A 13,781-nucleotide genomic window follows, 5' to 3' on the forward strand; every position below is an offset into this window, starting at 1 on the left:
TTAACACAGCTCTGGAGGCTGACTGCCACCTCGCGAAACAGGGAGAGTTCACACTGTTCTCTACTGGACATTTAAGTATGTGCCCAGAGACAGGTTGAGAGGACAGATGCATGTATGTACCAGAGTGAGCTCCAGAGAGACTGATGGGGAGATAAGACTGGGGTAGAGCGAGAGATGGAGAAAGAGAAAGGTGCCTGTGTCGAGTCAGCAGTAGAGAAAATGAAACAAAGGGGCCTCCTGGGATAACCACACACTACTTCCTCACAAAGAACACACAGAGGATGCGTGAAATGACATAGGCACAGCAGCCCGGCTAGCTCAGTCGGTAGAGCTTGAGACTCTTAATCTCAGGGTCCTGGGTTCGAGCCCCACGTTGGGGGTGATGCTTTTTAAAGGCTTCTCCATTTTCGGGTTTAACATTAACTCTCACATTTTTCAGATATTTCGCTGAGGCTTAAAACTACACAAACACACACCCTGCAGTTTGCCTCACGATTCCCACAGGACTCCACACAACGCAGCACTTCCCACCCTGGGAGGTGCCGCTGGTAGCGGTCCTAGGCCGAGCCTTTCCTGCGCCCTTTCCTAGCTTGAGCTGCCCGTGCTTACAGCGAGCTCGGAGTCCGCTCCGGTCCGTCCTGTCTCCCCACATCCTTTCAAAAAGAGGAGTTTAAGGTCTCATCCCCGCTGGTGTTATGATTAAAGTAGGTATGAAAACTACTTTATGTCGGCAGCGGGAATTGATCACGGGACTGGGGAAGATACTGCTCTAGAATGTGGAGCATTACACCGCTCGGAAATTCCTGCAGTCTCCCGAACACAGCTCTGGAGGCTGACTGCCACCTCGCGAAACAGGGAGAGTTCACACTGTTCTCTACTAGACATTCAAGTATGTGCCCAGAGACAGGTTGAGAGGACAGATGCATGTATGTACCAGAGTGAGCTCCAGAGAGACTGATGGGGACATAAGACTGGGGTAGAGCGAGAGATGGAGAAAGAGAAAGGTGCCTGTGTCGAGTCAGCAGCAGAGAAAATGAAACAAAGGGGCCTCCTGGGATAACCACACACTACTTCCTCACAAAGAACACACAGAGGTTGTGCGAAACACCATAGGCACAGCAGCCCGGCTAGCTCAGTCGGTAGAGCATGAGACTCTCTACTCTCAGGGTCGTGGGTTCGAGCCCCACGTTGGGCGTGATGCTTTTTAAAGGCTTCTCCATTTTCGGGTTTAACATTAACTCTCACCTTTTTCAGATATTTCGCTGAGGCTTAAAACGACGCACACACACACATCCTGCCGTTTGCCTCACGATTCCCACAGGACTCCACACAACGCAGCACTTCCATCCCTGGGAGGCGCCGCTGGGAGCGGTCCTAGGCCCAGCCTTTCCTGCGCCCTCTCCTAGCCTGAGCCGCCTGTGCTTACAGCGAGCTCGGAGTCTGCTCCGGTCCGTCCTGTCCCCCCCCATCCTTTCAAAAAGAGGAGTTTAAGGTCTCATCCCCGCTGGTGTTATGATTAAAGTAGGTATGAAAACTACTTTATGTCAGCAGTGGGATTTGATCACGGGACTGGGGACGATACTGCTCTAGAATGTGGCACCTTGCACCGCTCGCCAATTCCGGCAGCCAGCGGAACATGGCTCTGGAGGCTGACTGCCACCTCGCGAAACAGGGAGAGTTCACACTGTTCTCTACTGGACATTTAAGTATGTGCCCAGAGACAGTTTGAGAGGACAGATGCATGTATGTACCAGAGTGAGCTCCAGAGAGACTGATGGGGATATAAGACTGGGGTAGAGCGAGAGATGGAGAAAGAGAAAGGTGCCTGTGTCGAGTCAGCAGTAGAGAAAATGAAACAAAGGGGCCTCCTGGGATAACCACACACTACTTCCTCACAAAGAACACACAGAGGATGCGTGAAATGACATAGGCACAGCAGCCCGGCTAGCTCAGTCGGTAGAGCATGAGACTCTTAAGCTCAGGGTCGTGGGTTTCAGCCCCCAATTGGGTGTGATGCTTTTTAAAGGCTTATCCATTTTCGGGTTTAACATTAACTCTCACCTTTTTCAGATATTTCGCTGAGGCTTAAAACTACACACACACACATCCTGCTGTTTGCCTCACGATTCCCACAGGACTCCACACAACGCAGCACTTTCCGCCCTGGGAGGCGCCGCTGGGAGCGGTCCTAGGCCGAGACTTTCCTGCGCCCGTTCCTAGCCTGAGCCGCCCGTGCTTACAGCGAGCTCGGAGTCCGTCCTGTCCCCGCCCATCCTTTCAAAAAGAGGAGTTTAAGGTCTCATCCCCGCTGGTGTTATGATTAAAGTAGGTATGAAAACTACTTTATGTCTGCAGCGGGATTTGATCACAGAACTGGGGAAGATACTGCTCTTGAATGTGGCACCTTACACCGCTCTGCCATTCCGGCAGCCTCCAGACCACGCCTCTGGAAGCTGACTGCCACCTCGCGAAACAGGGAGAGTTCACACTGTTCTCTACTGGACATTTAAGTATGTGCCCAGAGACAGGTTGAGAGGACAGATGCATGTATGTACCAGAGTGAGCTCCAGAGAGACTGATGGGGACATAAGACTGGGGTAGAGCGAGAGATGGAGAAAGAGAAAGGTGCCTGTGTCGAGTCAGCAGCAGAGAAAATGAAACAAAGGGGCCTCCTGGGATAACCACACACTACTTCCTCACAAAGAACACACAGAGGATGTGTGAAATGACAGAGGCACAGTAGCCCGGCTAGCTCAGTCGGTAGAGCATGAGACTCTTAATCTCAGGGTCATGTGTTCGAGACCCATGTTGGGCGTGATGCTTTTTAAAGGCTTATCCATTTTCGGGTTTAACATTAACTCTCACCTTTTTCAGATATTTCGCTGAGGCTTAAAACTATACACACAAACATAATGCAGTTTGCCTCACGATTCCCACAGGACTCCACAAACGCAGCACTTCCCACCCTGGGAGGCGCCGCTGTTAGCGGTCCTAGGCCGAGCCTTTCCTGCGCCCTTTTCTAGCCTGAGCCGCCCGTGCTTACAGCGACCTCGGAGTCCGCTCCGGTCCGTCCTGTCTCCCCCCCATCCTTTCAAAAAGAGGAGTTTAAGGTCTCAACCCCGCCGGTGTTATGATTAAAGTAGGTATGAAACTACTTTATGTCAGCAGCGGGAATTGATCACGGGACTGGGGAAGATACTGCTCTTGAATGTGGCGCCTTACACCGCTCGTAAATTCCGGCAGCCTCCCGAACACGGCTCTGGAGGCTGACTGCCACCTCGCGAAACAGGGAGAGTTCACACTGTTCTCTACTGGACATTCAAGTATGTGCCCAGAGACAGGTTAAGAGGACAGATGCATGTATGTACCAGAGTGAGCTCCAGAGAGACTGATGGGGACATAAGACTGGGGTAGAGCGAGAGATGGAGAACGAGAAAGGTGCCTGTGTCGAGTCAGCAGCAGAGAAAATGAAACAAAGGGGCCTCTTGGGATAACCACTCACTACTACCTCACAAAGAACACACAGAGGTTGTGTGAAATACCATAGGCACAGCAGCCCGGCTAGCTCAGTCGGTAGAGCATGAGACTCTTAATTTCAGGGTCGTGGGTTCGAGCCCCACTTTGGGTGTAAAGCTTTTTAAAGGCTTCACCATTTTCGGGTTTAACATTAACTCTCACCTTTTTCAGATATTTCGCTGAGGCTTAAAACGACACACACACACACATCCTGCAGTTTGCCTCACGATTCCCAGAGGACTCCACACAACGCAGCACTTCCCACCCTGGGAGGCGCCGCTGGGAGCGGTCCTAGGCCGAGCCTTTCCTGCGCCCTTTCCTAGCCTGAGCCGCCCGTGCTTACAGCGAGCTCGGAGTCCGCTCCGGTCCGTCCTGTCTCCCCCCCATCCTTTCAAAAAGAGGAGTTTAAGGTCTCAACACCGCTGGTGTTATGATTAAAGTAGGTATGAAAACTACTTTATGTCGGCAGCGGGAATTGATTACGGGACTGTGGAAGATACTGCTCTTGAATGTGGCGCCTTACACCGCTCAGAAATTCCGGCAGCCTCCCGAACACGGCTCTGGAGGCTGACTGCCACCTCGCGAAACAGGGAGAGTTCATACTGTTCTCTACTGGACATTTAAGTATGTGCCCAGAGACAGGTTGAGAGGACAGATGCATGTATGTACCAGAGTGAGCTCCAGAGAGACTGATGGGGACATAAGACTGGGGTAGAGCGAGAGATGGAGAAAGAGAAAGGTGCCTGTGTCGAGTCAGCAGCAGAGAAAATGAAACAAAGGGGCCTCCTGGGATAACCACACACTACTTCCTCACAAAGAACACACAGAGGATGTGTGAAATGACATAGGCACACCAGCCCGGCTAGCTCAGTCGGTAGAGCATGAGACTCTTAATCTCAGGGTCGTGGGTTCGAGCCCCACGTTGGGCGTGATGCTTTTTAAAGGCTTATCCATTTTGGGGTTTAACATTAACTCTCACCTTTTTCAGATATTTTGCTGAGGCTTAAAACTACACACACACACATATCCTGCAGTTTGCCTCACGATTCCCACAGGACTCCACACAACGCAGCACTTCCCGCCCTGGGAGGCGCCGCTGGGAGCGGTCCTAGGCTGAGCCTTTCCTGCGCCCTTTCCTAGCCTGAGCAGCCCGTGCTTACAGCGAGCTCGGAGTCCGCTCCGGTCCGTCCTGTTCCCCCCCCCATCCTTTCAAAAAGAGGAGTTTAAGGTCTCATCCCCGCTGCTGTTATGATTAAAGTAGGTATGAAAACTACTTTATGTCAGCAGCAGGATTTGATCACGGGACTGGGGAAGATACTGCTCTTGAAGGTGGCACCTTACACCGCTCGGCCATTCCGGCAGCCTCCATAACACGACGCTGGAAGCTGACTGCCACCTCGCGAAACAGGGAGAGTTCACACTGTTCTCTACTGGACATTTAAGTATGTGCCCAGAGACAGGTTGAGAGGACAGATGCATGTATGTACCAGAGTGAGCTCCAGAGAGACTGATGGGGACATAAGATTGGGGTAGAGCGAGAGATGGAGAAAGAGAAAGGTGCCTGTGTCGAGTCAGCAGCAGAGAAAATGAAACAAAGGGGCCTCCTTGGATAACCACACACTACTTCCTCACAAAGAACACACAGAGGGTGTGTGAAATGACATAGGCACAGCAGCCCGGCTAGCTCAGTCGGTAGAGCTTGAGAGTCTTAATCTCAGGGTCCTGGGTTCGAGCCCCACGTTGGGGGTGATGCTTTTTAAAGGCTTCTCCATTTTCGGGTTTAACATTAACTCTCACCTTTTTCAGATATTTCGCTGAGGCTTAAAACTACACACACACACACCCTGCAGTTTGCCTCACGATTCCCACAGGACTCCACACAACGCAGCACTTCCCACCCTGGGAGGTGCCGCTGGTTGCGGTCCTAGGCTGAGCCTTTCCTGCGCCCTTTCCTAGCTTGAGCTGCCCGTGCTTACAGCGAGCTCGGAGTCCGCTCCGGTCCGTCCTGTCTCCCCACATCCTTTCAAAAAGAGGAGTTTAAGGTCTCATCCCCGCTGGTGTTATGACTAAAGTAGGTATGAAAACTACTTTATGTCAGCAGTAGGATTTGATCACGGGACTGGGGACGATAATGCTCTAGAATGTGGCACCTTACACCGCTCGGCCATTCCGGCAGCCAGCGGAACACGGCTCTGGAGGCTGACTGCCACCTCGCGAAACAGGGAGAGTTCACACTGTTCTCTACTGGACATTTAAGTATGTGCCCAGAGACAGGTTGAGAGGACAGATGCATGTATGTACCAGAGTGAGCTCCAGAGAGACTGATGGGGACATAAGACTGGGGTAGAGCGAGAGATGGAGAAAGAGAAAGGTGCCTGTGTCGAGTCAGCAGCAGAGAAAATGAAACAAAGGGGCCTCCTGGGATAACCACACACTACTTCCTCACAAAGAACACACAGAGGATGTGTGAAATGACATAGGCACACCAGCCCGGCTAGCTCAGTCGGTAGAGCATGAGACTCTTAATCTCAGGGTCGTCGGTTCGAGCCCCACGTTGGGCGTGATGCTTTTTAAAGGCTTCTCCATTTTCGGGTTTAACATTAACTCTCACCTTTTTCAGATATTTCGCTGAGGCTTAAAACTACACACACACACACACATCCTGCAGTTTGCCTCACGATTCCCACAGGACTCCACACAACGCAGCACTTCCCACCCTGGGAGGCGCCGCTGGGAGCGGTCCTAGGCCGAGCCTTTCCTGCGCCCTTTCCTAGCCTGAGCCGCCCGTGCTTACAGCGAGCTCGGAGTCCGCTCCGGTCCGTCCTGTCCCCCCCATCCTTTCAAAAAGAGGAGTTTAAGGTCTAATCCCCGCTGGTGTTATGATTAAAGTAGGTATGAAAACTACTTTATGTCAGCAGCGGGATTTGATCATGGTACTGGGGAAGATACTGCTCTTGAATGTGGCACCTTACATCGCTCGGCCATTCCGGCAGCCTACGGAACACACTTCTGGAGGCTGACTGTCACCTCGCGAAACAGGGAGAGTTCACACTGTTCTCTACTGGACATTTAAGTATGTGCCCAGAGACAGGTTGAGAGGACAGATGCATGTATGTACCAGAGTGAGCTGCAGAGAGAGTGACGGGGACATAAGACTGGGGTAGAGCGAGAGATGGAGAAATAGAAAGGTGCCTGTGTCAAGTCAGCAGCAGAGAAAATGAAACAAAGGGGCCTCCTGGGATAACCACACACTAATTCCTCACAAAGAACACACAGAGGGTGTGTGAAATGACATAGGCACAGTAACCTGCCTAGCTCAGTTGGTAGAGCATGAGAATCTTATTCACAGGATTGTGGGTTCGGGCCCCATGTTGGGCGTAATGCTTTTTAAATGCTTCTCTATTTTCGGGTTTAACATTAACTCTCACCTTTTTCAGATATTTCGCTGAGGCTTCAAACTACACACACACACATCCTGCAGTTTGCCTCACAATTCCCACAGGACTCCACACAACGCAGCACTTCCCGCCCTGGGAGGCGCCGCTGGGAGCGGTCCTAGGCCGAGCCTTTCCTGCGCCCTTTCCTAGCCTGAGCCGCCCTTGCTTACAGCGAGCTCGGTGTCCGCTCCGGTCCGTTCTGTCCCCCCCATCCTTTCAAAAAGAGGAGTTTAAGGTCTAATCCCCACTGGTGTTATAGTTAAAGTAGGTATGAAAACTAATTTATGTCGGCAGCAGGATTTGATAATGGTACTGGGGAACATACTGCTCTTGAACGTGGCACCTTACACCGCTCGGCCATTCCGGCAGCCTTCTTAACACAGCTCTGGAGGCTGACTGCCACCTCGCGAAACAGGGAGAGTTCACACTGTTCTCTACTGGACATTTAAGTATGTGCCCAGAGACAGGTTGAGAGGACAGATGCATGTATGTACCAGAGTGAGCTCCAGAGAGACTGATGGGGACATAAGACTGGGGTAGAGCGAGAGATGGAGAAAGAGAAAGGTGCCTGTGTCGAGTCAGCAGTAGAGAAAATGAAACAAAGGGGCCTCCTGGGATAACCACACACTACTTCCTCACAAAGAACACACAGAGGATGCGTGAAATGACATAGGCACAGCAGCCCGGCTAGCTCAGTCGGTAGAGCTTGAGACTCTTAATCTCAGGGTCCTGGGTTCGAGCCCCACGTTGGGGGTGATGCTTTTTAAAGGCTTCTCCTTTTTCGGGTTTAACATTAACTCTCACATTTTTCAGATATTTCGCTGAGGCTTAAAACTACACAAACACACACCCTGCAGTTTGCCTCACGATTCCCACAGGACTCCACACAACGCAGCACTTCCCACCCTGGGAGGTGCCGCTGGTAGCGGTCCTAGGCCGAGCCTTTCCTGCGCCCTTTCCTAGCTTGAGCTGCCCGTGCTTACAGCGAGCTCGGAGTCCGCTCCGGTCCGTCCTGTCTCCCCACATCCTTTCAAAAAGAGGAGTTTAAGGTCTCATCCCCGCTGGTGTTATGATTAAAGTAGGTATGAAAACTACTTTATGTCGGCAGCGGGAATTGATCACGGGACTGGGGAAGATACTGCTCTAGAATGTGGAGCCTTACACCGCTCGGAAATTCCGGCAGCCTCCCGAACACAGCTCTGGAGGCTGACTGCCACCTCGCGAAACAGGGAGAGTTCACACTGTTCTCTACTAGACATTCAAGTATGTGCCCAGAGACAGGTTGAGAGGACAGATGCATGTATGTACCAGAGTGAGCTCCAGAGAGACTGATGGGGACATAAGACTGGGGTAGAGCGAGAGATGGAGAAAGAGAAAGGTGCCTGTGTCGAGTCAGCAGCAGAGAAAATGAAACAAAGGGGCCTCCTGGGATAACCACACACTACTTCCTCACAAAGAACACACAGAGGTTGTGCGAAACACCATAGGCACAGCAGCCCGGCTAGCTCAGTCGGTAGAGCATGAGACTCTTAATCTCAGGGTCGTGGGTTCGAGCCCCACGTTGGGCGTGATGCTTTTTAAAGGCTTCTCCATTTTCGGGTTTAACATTAACTCTCACCTTTTTCAGATATTTCGCTGAGGCTTAAAACGACACACACACACACATCCTGCCGTTTGCCTCACGATTCCCACAGGACTCCACACAACGCAGCACTTCCATCCCTGGGAGGCGCCGCTGGGAGCGGTCCTAGGCCCAGCCTTTCCTGCGCCCTCTCCTAGCCTGAGCCGCCCGTGCTTACAGCGAGCTCGGAGTCTGCTCCGGTCCGTCCTGTCCCCCCCCATCCTTTCAAAAAGAGGAGTTTAAGGTCTCATCCCCGCTGGTGTTATGATTAAAGTAGGTATGAAAACTACTTTATGTCAGCAGTGGGATTTGATCACGGGACTGAGGACGATACTGCTCTAGAATGTGGCACCTTGCACCGCTCGCCAATTCCGGCAGCCAGCGGAACATGGCTCTGGAGGCTGACTGCCACCTCGCGAAACAGGGAGAGTTCACACTGTTCTCTACTGGACATTTAAGTATGTGCCCAGAGACAGTTTGAGAGGACAGATGCATGTATGTACCAGAGTGAGCTCCAGAGAGACTGATGGGGACATAAGACTGGGGTAGAGCGAGAGATGGAGAAAGAGAAAGGTGCCTGTGTCGAGTCAGCAGTAGAGAAAATGAAACAAAGGGGCCTCCTGGGATAACCACACACTACTTCCTCACAAAGAACACACAGAGGATTCGTGAAATGACATAGGCACAGCAGCCCGGCTAGCTCAGTCGGTAGAGCTTGAGAGTCTTAATCTCAGGGTCCTGGGTTCGAGCCCCACGTTGGGGGTGATGCTTTTTAAAGGCTTCTCCATTTTCGGGTTTAACATTAACTCTCACCTTTTTCAGATATTTCGCTGAGGCTTAAAACTACACACACACACACCCTGCAGTTTGCCTCACGATTCCCACAGGACTCCACACAACGCAGCACTTCCCACCCTGGGAGGTGCCGCTGGTTGCGGTCCTAGGCTGAGCCTTTCCTGCGCCCTTTCCTAGCTTGAGCTGCCCGTGCTTACAGCGAGCTCGGAGTCCGCTCCGGTCCGTCCTGTCTCCCCACATCCTTTCAAAAAGAGGAGTTTAAGGTCTCATCCCCGCTGGTGTTATGACTAAAGTAGGTATGAAAACTACTTTATGTCAGCAGTAGGATTTGATCACGGGACTGGGGACGATAATGCTCTAGAATGTAGCACCTTACACCGCTCGGCCATTCCGGCAGCCAGCGGAACACGGCTCTGGAGGCTGACTGCCACCTCGCGAAACAGGGAGAGTTCACACTGTTCTCTACTGGACATTTAAGTATGTGCCCAGAGACAGGTTGAGAGGACAGATGCATGTATGTACCAGAGTGAGCTCCAGAGAGACTGATGGGGACATAAGACTGGGGTAGAGCGAGAGATGGAGAAAGAGAAAGGTGCCTGTGTCGAGTCAGCAGCAGAGAAAATGAAACAAAGGGGCCTCCTGGGATAACCACACACTACTTCCTCACAAAGAACACACAGAGGATGTGTGAAATGACATAGGCACACCAGCCCGGCTAGCTCAGTCGGTAGAGCATGAGACTCTTAATCTCAGGGTCGTGGGTTCGAGCCCCACGTTGGGCGTGATGCTTTTTAAAGGCTTATCCATTTTGGGGTTTAACATTAACTCTCACCTTTTTCAGATATTTTGCTGAGGCTTAAAACTACACACACACACATATCCTGCAGTTTGCCTCACGATTCCCACAGGACTCCACACAACGCAGCACTTCCCGCCCTGGGAGGCGCCGCTGGGAGCGGTCCTAGGCTGAGCCTTTCCTGCGCCCTTTCCTAGCCTGAGCAGCCCGTGCTTACAGCGAGCTCGGAGTCCGCTCCGGTCCGTCCTGTTCCCCCCCCCATCCTTTCAAAAAGAGGAGTTTAAGGTCTCATCCCCGCTGCTGTTATGATTAAAGTAGGTATGAAAACTACTTTATGTCGGCAGCAGGATTTGATCACGGGACTGGGGAAGATACTGCTCTTGAAGGTGGCACCTTACACCGCTCGGCCATTCCGGCAGCCTCCAGAACACGACGCTGGAAGCTGACTGCCACCTCGCGAAACAGGGAGAGTTCACACTGTTCTCTACTGGACATTTAAGTATGTGCCCAGAGACAGGTTGAGAGGACAGATGCATGTATGAACCAGAGTGAGCTCCAGAGAGACTGATGGGGACATAAGACTGGGGTAGAGCGAGAGATGGAGAAAGAGAAAGGTGCCTGTGTCGAGTCAGCAGCAGAGAAAATGAAACAAAGGGGCCTCCTTGGATAACCACACACTACTTCCTCACAAAGAACACACAGAGGGTGTGTGAAATGACATAGGCACAGCAGCCTGGCTAGCTCAGTCAGTAGAGCATGAAACTCTTAATCTCAGGGTCGTGGGTTCGAGCCCCACGTTGGTTGTGATGCTTTTTAAAGGCTTCTCCATTTTCGGGTTTAACATTAACTCTCACCTTTTTCAGATATTTCACTGAGGCTTAAAACTACACACACACACATCCTGCAGTTTGCCTCACAATTCCCACAGGACTCCACACAACGCAGCACTTCCCGCCCTGGGAGGCGCCGCTGGGAGCAGTCCTAGGCCGAGCCTTTCCTGTGCCCTTTCCTAGCCTGAGCCGCACGTGCTTACAGCGACCTCGGAGTCCGCTCCGGTCCGTGCTGTCCCCCCCCATCATTCAAAAAGAGGAGTTTAAGCTCTCAACACCGCTGTTGTTATGATTAAAGTAGGTATGAAAACTACTTTATGTGGGCAGTGGGTTTGGATTACGGGACTGGGAAAGATACTGCTCTTGAATGTGGCACCTTACACCGATCGGCCATTCCGGCAGCCTCCGGAACACAGCTCTGGAGGCTGACTGCCACCTCTCGAAACAGGGAGAGTTCACACTGTTCTCTACTGGACATTTAAGTATGTGCCCAGAGACAGGTTGAGAGGACAGATGCATGTATGTACCAGAGTGAACTCGAGAGAGACTGATGGGGACAGAAGACTGGGGTAGAGCGAGAGATGGACAAAGAGAAAGGTGCCTGTGTCGAGTCAGCAGCAGAGAAAATGAAACAAAGGGCCTCCTGGGATAACCACACACTAATTCCTCACAAAGAACACACAGAGGGTGTTTGAAACAACATAGACACAGCAGCGCGGCCAGTTCAGTCGGTAGAGCATGAGACTCTTAATTTGTGGGTTTGAGCCCCACGTTGGGTGTGATGCTTTTTAAAGGCTTCTCCATTTTCGGGTTTAACATTAACTCTCACTTTTTCAGATATTTCGCTGAGGCTTAAAACTACACACACACACATCCTGCAGTTTACCTCACGATTACCACAGGACTCCACACAACGCAGCACTTCCCGCCCTGGGAGGCGCCGCTGGGAGCGGTCCTAATCCGAGCCTTTCCTGCGCGCTTTCCTAGCCTGAGCCGCCCGTGCTTACAGCGAGCACGGAGTCCGCTCCGATCCGTCCTGTCCCCCCCCATCCTTTCAAAAAGGAGGAGTTTAAGGTCTCATCCCCACTGGTGTTATGATTAAAGTAGGTATGAAAACTACTTTATGTCGGCAGCGGGATTTGGTCACAGGACTGGGGAAGATACTGCTGTTGAATGTGGCGCCTTACACCGCTCGGCCATTCCGGCAGCCTCCAGAACACTGCTCTGGAAGCTGACTGCCACCTCGCGAAACAGGGAGAGTTCACACTGTTCTCTACTGGACATTTAAGTATGTGCCCAGAGACAGGTTGAGAAGACAGATGCATGTATGTACCAGAGTGAGCTCCATAGAGACTGATGGGGACATAAGACTGGGGTAGAGCGAGAGATGGAGAAAGAGAAAGGTGCCTGTGTCGAGTCAACAGCAGAGAAAATGAAACAAAGGGGCCTCCTGGGATAACCACACACTACTTCCTCACAAAGAACATAGAGGATGTGTGAAATAACATAGGCACAGCAACCCGGCTAGCTCAGTCGGTAGAGCATGAGACTCTTGATCTCAGGGTTGTGGGTTAGAGCCCCACGTTGGGCGTGATGCTTTTTAAAGGCTTATCCATTTTCGGGTTTAACATTAACTCTCACCTTTTTCAGATATTTCGCTGAGGCTTAAAACTACACACACACACACATCGTGCAGTTTGCCTCACGATTCCCACAGGACTCCACACAACACAGCTCTTCCCGCCCTGGGAGGCACCGCTGGGAGCGGTCCTAGGCCGAGCCTTTCCTGCGCCCTTTCCTATCCTGAGCAGCCCGTGCTTACAGCGAGCTCGGAGTCCGCTCCGGTCCGTCCTGTCCCCCCCCAATCTTTCGAAAAGAGAAGTTTAAGGTCTCATCCCCGCTGGTGTTATGATTAAAGTAGGTATGAAAACTACTTTATTTCAGCAGCAGGATTTGATCACGGGACTGGGGAAGATACTGCTCTTGACTGTGGCACCTTACACCGCTCGGCCATTCCGGCAGCCTCCGGAACATGCTTCTGGAAGCTGATTGCCACCTCGCGAAACAGGGAGAGTTCACACTGTTCTCTACTGGACATTTAAGTATGTGCCCAGAGACAGGTTGAGAGGACAGATGCATGTATGTACCAGAGTGTGCTCCAGAGAGACTGATGGGGACATAAGACTGGGGTAGAGCGAGAGATGGAGAAATAGAAAGGTGCCTGTGTCGAGTCAACAGCAGAGAAAATGAAACAAAGGGGCCTCCTGGGATAACCACACACTACTTCCTCACAAAGAACACACAGAGGATGTCTGAAATGACATAGGCACAGCAGCCCGGCTAGCTCAGTCGGTAGAGCATGAGACTCTTAAGCTCAGGGTCGTGGGTTTCAGCCCCCAATTGGGTGTGATGCTTTTTAAAGGCTTATCCATTTTCGGGTTTAACATTAACTCTCACCTTTTTCAGATATTTCGCTGAGGCTTAAAACTACACACACACACATCCTGCTGTTTGCCTCACGATTCCCACAGGACTCCACACAACGCAGCACTTTCCGCCCTGGGAGGCGCCGCTGGGAGCGGTCCTAGGCCGAGACTTTCCTGCGCCCTTTCCTAGCCTGAGCCGCCCGTGCTTACAGCGAGCTCGGAGTCCGTCCTGTCCCCGCCCATCCTTTCAAAAAGAGGAGTTTAAGGTCTCATCCCCGCTGGTGTTATGATTAAAGTAGGTATGAAAACTACTTTATGTCGGCAGCGGGATTTGATCACAGAACTGGGGAAGATACTGCT

At 51.8% G+C, this 13,781-nt stretch overlaps 3 non-coding genes across 3 annotated transcripts; all 3 read left to right on the forward strand.

Annotated features, from left to right (window-relative positions):
* Positions 1-4,372: 4,372 nt before the first annotated feature.
* On the forward strand, positions 4,373-4,445 carry TRNAK-CUU (transfer RNA lysine (anticodon CUU)). Its single transcript has one exon. It is a non-coding gene; the product is annotated as a tRNA-Lys (tRNA).
* A 4,003-nt stretch (positions 4,446-8,448) lies between these two features.
* On the forward strand, positions 8,449-8,521 carry TRNAK-CUU (transfer RNA lysine (anticodon CUU)). The gene has a single exon. It is a non-coding gene; the product is annotated as a tRNA-Lys (tRNA).
* A 1,557-nt stretch (positions 8,522-10,078) lies between these two features.
* Positions 10,079-10,151, forward strand: TRNAK-CUU (transfer RNA lysine (anticodon CUU)). Its single transcript has one exon. It is a non-coding gene; the product is annotated as a tRNA-Lys (tRNA).
* The last annotated feature ends 3,630 nt before the right edge of the window (positions 10,152-13,781 follow it).

This window comes from Pleurodeles waltl, chromosome 6 (genome assembly GCF_031143425.1).
Source record: "Pleurodeles waltl isolate 20211129_DDA chromosome 6, aPleWal1.hap1.20221129, whole genome shotgun sequence".
Classification (NCBI taxonomy): Eukaryota; Metazoa; Chordata; class Amphibia; order Caudata; family Salamandridae; genus Pleurodeles; species Pleurodeles waltl.